Genomic DNA, 9,866 nt, shown 5'->3' on the forward strand with positions numbered 1-9,866 from the left:
GGGCAGGGTTAAATGGGAAGGATCATCACCTACACAAGGCTACTCCTTCAAGACTGAGAGAGGCACTAGTTTTGCCTAATACGTAGAAGCAAAAAAATAAATAAATATAATAAAAAACAACAACAACAGAGAGCCAAGAAAATGAGTAAACAGAGAAATATGTTCCAAACAAAAGAACAAGGGAAAACCTCAGAAAAAGACCCTAGTGACATGGAGATAAGTAATCACCTGATAAAAAATTCAAAGGAATAGTAATAAAGTTGCTCAAGTAACATGAGAGAAGAAAGAATGAACACAGTGAGAACTTCCACAATGAGTTACAAAATGTAATAAAGAACACAATCAGGGCTGACAAACACAATAACAAAGAAAAATACAATAGAGGGAACCAACACCAGATTGGATGATATAGGAGAATGGATTGGTGATCTGGAAGACAGAGTACTGGAAATCATCCTATCAGAACAGCAAAAAGAAAAAAGAATCTTTAAAAATGAGACTAGTTTGGGCTTCCCTGGTGGCGCAGTGGTTGAGAGTCCACCTGCCGATGCAGGGGACACGGGTTCATGCCCCGGTCCGGGAAGATCCCACATGCCGCAGAGTGGCTGGGCCCGTGAACCATGGCTGCTGAGCCTGCGCATCTGGAGCCTGTGCTCCACAATGGGAGAGGCCACAACAGTGAGAGGCCTGCGTACCACAAAAAAAAAGAAAAAAAAAATGAGACTAGTTTAAGGAACCTCTGAGACAACATCAAGCATACTAACATTTTCATTCTTAGGGCCCCATAAGGAGAAGAAAGAGAGAAAGGGGCAGAAAATCTATTTGAAGAAATAATAGGTGAAAACTTCCCTAACCTAGGGAAGGAAACAGATTTCCACGTGGAGGAAACACAGAGAATCCTAAACAAGATGAACCCAAAGAGATCCACACCAAGACACATTATAATTGAAAAGTCAAAGATAAAGAGATAATTTTTAAGGCAGAAAGAGGAAAAAAAATTAGTTATATATAAAGAAACCTCCTTAAGACTATAAATGGATTTTTTTGGCAGAAAATTCACAGGCCAAAAGGAAGTGTCATGATATATTCAAAGTTCTGAAAAGAAAAATGTACAACCAAGAATATTCTACCCAGCAAGGTTATCATTCAGATATGAAGGAGAGAGAAAGAATTTCCCAGACAAGAAAAAACTAAAGGAGTTCATAACCACTAAACTGGCCTTACAGGAAACGTTTACATGGAAAAGAAAAAGGTTTTACTAGAAATAAGAAATAATATGAAAGAAAAGACTCATTGGTAAGAGCAAATATATAGGAAAGGTAGTGGATCAACCACTTATAAAGCAACATGAAGATTAAAAGACAAAAGTACAAACAGCTAGCACTACAATAAGTAGTTAAGGGATTCACAAAATAAAAGATGTAAAATATGATGTAAAAATAAAATGTGGGGGAAGTAGTAAAAATGTAGTGTTTTTACAGTGTGTTCACACTTATGTGACTATCAACTTAAAATAGGCTGCTTTATATATCGATTGTTATATATAAACCTCATGGTAACCACAAACCAAAAACCTATTATAGATACACAAAAAATTAGAGAAACATATCCAAATATAACACTAAAGAAAATCATCAGACCAGAAGAAAAAAGAACAAGAGAAGAAGGGAACAGAGAAGAATTACAAAAATAACCAGAAAACAATGAACAAAATGAAATAAGTATGAACCTATCAGTAATTGCTTTAAATGTAAATGGACTAATTGCCCCAATCAAAAGGCATAGGGTATTCTGAATGAATTAAAAAACCAAGGGACATATATATGCTGTTTACAAGAATTTGCTTCAGATTGAAGACACACTTAGACTGAAAAGGAAGAGATGGAAAAAGATATTCCATAAAAATGAAAATGACAAGAAAACTGAGGTGGTAATACTTATATCAGATAAAATATAGTTTAAAACAAATATTGTAATAAAAGATAAAGAAGAATATTACTTAATATTAAAGGGGACAGTCCAATAATAGGATATAACATTTGTAAATATTTATGCACCCAATATAGGAGCATAAATATTTGAAGTAAATATTAACAGACATAAAAGGAGAAATTGACAGTAATCCAATAAGAGTCTAAGGTCTCACTTTACATCAATGGACACATCATCCAGAGAAAATCAATAAGGAAACACTGGCCTTACACAACACATTAGACTAGATAGACTTAAGAGACATATATATAGAACATTCCATCCAAAAGCAGCAGAACACACATTATTTTCCAGTGCACATGGAATGTACTCCAGGAAATCACATATGAAGCAAAAATACAAGTATCAAATGTAAGAAGATTGAAATCATACCAAGAATCTTTTCCTCAAAAAACTAAAAATAGAGTTGCCATATGATCCAGCAATCCCACTCCTGGGCATATATCCGGAGAAAACTACAATTGGAACATATATGTGCACCCCAATGTTAATAGCAGCACTATTTACAATACCCAAGACATGGAAACAACCTAAATGTCCATGGATGGAAGGACATTTCATGTGGTATATATATATACACACACACAATGGAATATTACTCACCCATAAAAAATAAATAATGCAGTTTGCAGCAACATGGATGGATGTAGAGATTATCATACTAAGTGAAGTAAGTCAGGAAGAGAAAGCCAAATACCATATGATATTGCTGACATGTGGAATCTAAAATATGACACAAAAAGAACTTATTTAAGAAACAGGAACAGATTCACAGACATAGAAAACGAACTCATGGTTACCAAAAAGGAAAGAGGGTGGGGGAGGGATAATTTAGGAGTTTGGGATTAGCAGATACACACTACTACGTATAAAATAGATTTAAAAAGTTCTACTGTATAGCATAGGGAACTATATTTAATATCCTATAATAAGCCATAATGGAAAAACATATAATATATATAGTTATATATATAATATATTATAATGTATATAATATATATATCATATAATATATACAATATAATATATAATTATAATATATATTAAATATATTATAATATAATATGTTATAAGATATAATATATTATAACAATAATATTATATATTATTATAACAAATGACTATAATAATATATATGAACATGTAATAATATATAACAATATATATCCTATAGCATATTATTATATAATAATTATTATATTATTATAATAATATTATATAACTATTATTACATATGTTGTAAAAATAATATATTATAATAAAAAATATAAAATATATTTTACATAATATATTATATAATATATAATATATAATCTACAATAATATATAATTATATGCAATATATAATAATATATAATATATACTATAATATAATAAAACAAAACATAATAATATAATACAATATGAAATATATATAATTATATAATATATATTATTATATAATGTATAACATGTATGTTACATGAATATATCATATATAATACATAAAATATATATAATTATATTTTATATTTATATATGATATATAATATATAACGCATATAAAATACATAGTATATGAATATATACATATATTATATAATAATAAAATAAAATAAAATAATATATAAATATATTGTACATTATATATTCATATATATATGATATATACATATATTAGTATGTTTATACCATACATAATATATATAATATATAATTCAAAATATTTATATTTTAATATGATATACTTATATTTATACTGTTTATATTTATATATTATATACTTATATATTCATATTTATATATTTTTATATATTTACATATTTTTATATAGTTATAATATATAATAATATATGATTTTCTTATATTATATATAATATAGATATATAACATTGCATATAATATATATAATAAAATATATTCATATATGTATATATTTCAATTATATGCTATATCATATAGTAATATATAATACATATATTATAATAATATATTATCATACATAATATATGTATTAGATATTATATATAATGTACAATATACATATTATTATAATATATGTATTATATATTATCTATATTATATTATATATAATATGTGTTATATATTCATAAAATAATATATATTACATATAATATATATAATATATATGTAATATATAATATATATAATAATACATATATATCTATATATTATCATAATATATAATATAATATATTATTTATATATGGTATGAATATAATATATATATATCACTTTGCCTTACACCAGAAACTAACACAACATTGTAAATCAACTATACATCAATTTAAAAAATTAAAATAATTCTCAGTTACATTAGAAAAATATAATACTTAGGACTAAATTTCATTATGTAGGTGAAAGACCTATACTGTGAAAGCTATAAGACACTGATGAAAGAAACTGAAGAAGTCACAAATAAATGGAAAGATAAACCATGCTCATGGATTAGAAGCATTAAAATTGTTAAAATGTCTATACAACCCAAAGCAACCTACAGATTCAATACAATCCCTATCAAAATATCAACGGAAGTTTTCACAGAAGTAGAACAAAAGTCCTAAAATGTGTTGGGCTTCCCTGGTGGCGCAGTGGTTGAGAGTCTGCCTGCCGATGCAGGGGACACGGGTTCATGCCCCAGTCCGCAAGGATCCCACATGCCGTGGAGCGGCTGGGCCCATGAGCCATGGCCGCTGAGCCTGTGCGTCCAGAGCCTGTGCTCTGCAATGGGAGAGGCCACAGCAGTGAGAGGCCCGCGGACCACAAAAAAAAAAAAAAAAAAAATCCTAAATTGTGTCTAGGACCATAAAAACCCCAAATAGCCAAAACAATTTTCAGAAAGAAGAAAAAATATGGACATTTATGACTCCTGATTTTACTACAAGCTATATTAATCAAAACAGTGTGATACTGGCATGAAAAGAGATGCATACATTAATGGAGCATAGTAGAGGGTCCAGAAATAAACCCACACGCTTAAAGTCAATTAATATATGACAAAGGAGGCAAGAATATACAATGGAGAAAAGACTTTCTTCAATAAATGGTATTGGGCAACCTGGAGAAATACTTGCAAATGAATGAAACTGAATCACTATTTTACACCATTTACAAAGATAAATTCAAAAGGGATTAAAGACTTGAATGTAAGACCGAAACCATAAAATTCATAGAAAAAAACAAATGCAATATCCTCTTTGACATTTTTTTTTGGCCTTGCCTTCTCAGGAAAGGGCAATAAAAGCACATGGTCAACAAATGGTACTACATCAAAATAAAAAGATTTTGCACAGCAAAGGAAACCACTAACAAAACAAGAAGACAACCTACTTAATGTGAGAAGGTGTTTGCAAATCATATTTTCAATAAGAGGTTAATATCCAAAATATACAAAGAACACCTACAACTTAATATCAAAAAATGAATAAACAACCTGATTTTAAAAAATGGGCAGAGAACATGAATAGATATTTCTCCAAAAATGGAGACAGCTGGCCAACAGGCACATGAAAACGTGCTCAACATCACTAATCATCAGGGAAATGCAAATCAAAACCACAATGAGATACCACCTCACACCTGTCAGAATGGCTGTTATCAAAAAGACAGGAAATATCAAGTGTTGGCAAGAATGTGGAGATAAGGGAAGAGTTGTGTACTGTTGGTGGGATCATTAATTTCATAAATTGGTGCAGGCACTAGGGAAAACTTTATGAAGTTTCCTCAAAAAGTAAAAGTAGAAGTACCATAAGACTCAGCATTTCCAGATATGGGTATTTATCTGAAGAAAATAGAAACACTAAGGTAAAAAAAATATATGCACTCCAATGTTCATTGTAGCTTTATTCACAATAGCTAAGGTACAGAAGCAACCTACAAGGAAGGATATTAATAGATGAATGGATAAAGAACATATGGGGTGTGTGTGTGTGTGTGTGTGTATATATGTATATATGTATTTATACATATATACATATATATATGAAATGGAATATTATTCAGCCATAAAAAAGAATGAAATCCTGCCATTTGCAACAACATGGATAGACTAGATTATATTATGATAAGTGAAATAAGTCAGACAGAGAAAGACAATTACAGTAGAATTTCACTTATATGTGGAATCTATAAAACAAAACAAACAAATAAAAGAAAAACAGACTCATAGATATAGAAAACAAACTGGTGGTTGCCAGAGGGAAGGGGTATTGGGGAGACAGGTGAAATATGTGAAGGGGTTAAAGAGGTACAGGCTTCCAGTTATAAAAATAAATGTCATGGGGAGGTAATATAGAGTCCATAGGGAAAATAGTCAATAATATTGTACTAACTTTGTATGGTAACTGATAGTAACTAGACTTATTATGAGGATCATTTTAATTTTATATAAATATTGAATCACTGTGATGTACACCTGAAACAAATATGATATTGTATGTCAATTACATGTGAATAGAAAGAAAGAAGGAAGGAAGGAAAGAAGGAAATGTAAGAATAGGAAAGAAAAGAAACATTTATTCAGAGAAAAGAAAATCTGTGGTCCTTTGAGACTATAATTTCTGAAGAACTGTCTGTACTTTCACTCTGAGAGGGTTATGCTATAGAAGTGCTTTCTGTTTAAATCAGGAAAAGGGACTATGAGAGAGAATTTTTGCATATCCTTAGATATTTGACAGCTTTATGGATGCCCTCTTAAACTTGTGTGTTTTCTCCTCTTTTTGCCTCTTGTAATATTTCCCCACACTTGACAGGTTATGAGAGGTGGCTCTTTTAAGTCAGGTGAAAGGAGATTCAAAGTTTATCAATACAGATTTAGCTGGCTTTAGGGGAAACTATGAATAACAACATTTCTTACCACCAAATCACTGTGATGACTTCTCTGGGCAGAATTGCAAACATCACCATCTTTCATAAATTATTAAAACATAATCTTAGAAATATTCCCTTTTGTATAATCTCTTTTACAGACTTTGAGTATATATCAGGCAAAATATTTAAAAAACATGTGTGAGTGACATTTGAAATAGTGGCAAATAAACAAATGTACAATTATTTTTTATTACTATGTCAAAAGAAAAACGTGACATTTAGAACTATTTTACCTGAATGCTTTTCCATTCTCTCTAAACAGAATTTGATGTTTTCAACTTACTGTACCTGAATTCTGTCTAAAGAAAAATAATTCATTTTGCATCCAAGGAAATAAATATTTTCAAATACCACATAATGAACGTCTATAAAGGAAGTAGATATGAGATTATATTTATTTTATTTTTTGTCTTTTCCCACATTTTCCAAAATTTTTACAATAAATATGTACAGCTTTTATATGAGAAAAATAATTTAATGGGATAACAGATAAAATTATACTAAGGCCAGGTCTCCTCCAGGACAAGATGAGGGTTGATGTACACCAAGGGAGTTTCGTGTGTATAGAAGTGGGGATGGGAGGAACTACAGAATTTTTCCCCATTCTCTTGCAACCCCTTAACCTGAATTAAATTGCTAGTTGCATTTGTGTAAATCTCACTTAAGTATTAAAACATGTAATAAGACCTGAAAGACAGAATAATCATTCTTTCTGTGCTCTGACACCACTACAGTAAACTAAAAAGAAGAGTAACTCAGCATCCAGAAAATAATTTAAGGAACTGATGTTGCTATCATCTTCTTAGGTGGGCAAGAAGTGACAGGAACCTGTGGAGAAAGACTCTGACCGAGTTCCCCAGAAGTACAAAATCTACTTTTGCCCCAAGTGTAATAGACAGAGTGATCCAAAATACACAAGAGAAGACCTTCGAGACAGCGGAGGAGTAAGACGTGGAGATCACCTTCCTCCCCACAAATACATCAGAAATACATCTACACGTGGAACAACTCCCACAGAACACCTACTGAATGCTGGCAGAAGACCTCAGACCTTCCAAAAGGCAAGAAACTCCCCATGTACCTGGGTAGGGCAAAAGAAAAAAGAATAAACAGAGACGAAAGAATAGGGATGGGACCTGCACCAGTGGGAGGGAGCCGTGAAGGAGGAAAGGTTTCCACACACTAGGAAACCTCTTTATGGGCGGAGACTGTGGGTGGCGGAGGGGAGAAGCTTTGGAGCCGCGGAGGAGAGCACAGCAACAGGGTTGCTGAGGGCAAAGCGGGGAGATTCCCGCACAGAGGATCTGAGCCGACCGGTACTCACCAGCATGAGAGGCTTGTCTGCTCACCTGCCAGGGCGGGCGGCCTGGGGTCTGGGAGCTGAGGCTCGGGCTTCAGTCGGAGTGCAGGGAGAGGACTAGGGTTGGTGGCGTGAACACAACCTGCAGGGGGTTGGTGCACCACGGCTAGCCGGGAGGGAGTCCGGGGAAAAGTCTGGACCTGCCAAAGAGGCAAAAGACTTTTTCTTACCTCTTTGTTTCCTGGTGCGCGAGGAGAGGGGATTCAGAGTGCCGCTTAAAGGAGCTCCAGAGAAAGGCGCGAGCCATGGCCATAAGCGCAGACCCCAGAGACGGGCATGAGACGCTAAGGCTGTTGCTGCTGCCACCAAGAAGCCTGTGTGCGAGCACAGGTCACTATCCACACCTCCCCTCCCGGGAGCCTGTGGAGCCCGCCACTACCAGGGTCCCGGGATCCAGGGACAACTTCCCCAGGAGAATGCAAGGCATGCCTCAGGCTGGTGCAACGTCACAAAGGCCTCTGTCACTGCAGGCTCGCCCCGCCTCCGTGCCCCTTCCTCCCCCCCACCCCCGGCCTGAGTGAGCCAGAGTCCCCGAAGCAGCGGCTCCTTTAACCCCGTCCTGTCTGAGTGAAGAACAGATGCCCTCCGAAGCAGCGGCTCCTTTAACCCCGTCCTGTCTGAGCGAAGAACAGATGCCCTCCGGTGACCTACACGCAGAGGCGTGGTCAAATCCAAAGCTGAGCCCCGGGAGCTCTGCGAACAAAGAAGAGAAAGGGAAATCTCTCCCAGCAGCCTCAGGAGCAGCAGATTAAATCTCCACAATCAACTTGATGTACCTGCATCTGTGGAATACCTCAATAGGCAACAAATCATCCCAAATTGAGGAGGTGCACTTTGGGAGCAACAATATATATTTTTTTCCCCTTTTTCTCTTTTTGTGAGTGTGTGTGTGTATGCTTCTGTGTGTCATTTTGTCTGTATAGCCTTGCTTTCATCATTTGTCCTAGGGTTCTGTCTGTCCTTCTTTCTTTTTTTTTATTACTTAAAATTTTTTTTCAAAATGATTATTTTTTAAAAACTTTATTTTATTTTATCTTTTTCTTTCTTTCTTTCTTCTTTTTCTCCCTTTTATTCTGAGCTGTGTGGAGGACAGGCTCTTGGTGCTCCAGCCAGGAGTCAGTGCTGTGTCACTGAGGTGGGAGAGCCAAGTTCAGGACACTGGTCCACCAGAGACCTCCCAGCTCCACGTAATATCAAATGGTGAAAATTTCCCAGAGATCTCCATCTCAATGCAAACACCCAGCTCCACTCAATGACCAGCAAGGTACAGTGCTGGACACCCTATGCCAAACAACTAGCAAGACAGGAACACAACCCCATCCATTAGCACAAAGGCTGCTAAAAATCATAATAAGGTCACAGACACCTCAAAACACACCACCAGATGTGGACCTGCCCACCAGAAGGACAAGACCCAGCCTCATCCACCAGAACACAGGCATTAGTCCCCTCCACCAGGAAGCCTACACAACCCACTGAAACAACCTTAGCCACTGGGGACAGACACCAAAAACAATGGGAACTACGAACCTGCAGCCTGTGAAAAGGAGACCCCAAACACAGTAAGATAAGCAAAATGAGAAGACAGAGAAATACACAGCAGATGAAGGAGCAAGGTAAAACCCCACCAGACCTAACAAATGAA

General features: G+C 34.6%; 1 long non-coding RNA gene across 1 annotated transcript in view; it reads right to left on the minus strand.

The window, feature by feature from the left end:
• Positions 1-8,634, minus strand: part of LOC132593340 (uncharacterized) — a 122,358-nt gene extending 113,724 nt beyond the window's left edge. Inside the window, exon 1 of the long non-coding RNA XR_009558662.1 lies at positions 8,392-8,634. This is a non-coding gene — a long non-coding RNA (uncharacterized lncRNA). The remainder of the gene's footprint in view (positions 1-8,391) is intronic.
• Between the last annotated feature and the right edge of the window lie 1,232 nt (positions 8,635-9,866).

Source organism: Globicephala melas, chromosome 14, assembly GCF_963455315.2.
Source record: "Globicephala melas chromosome 14, mGloMel1.2, whole genome shotgun sequence".
In the NCBI taxonomy this organism is placed as follows: domain Eukaryota; kingdom Metazoa; phylum Chordata; class Mammalia; order Artiodactyla; family Delphinidae; genus Globicephala; species Globicephala melas.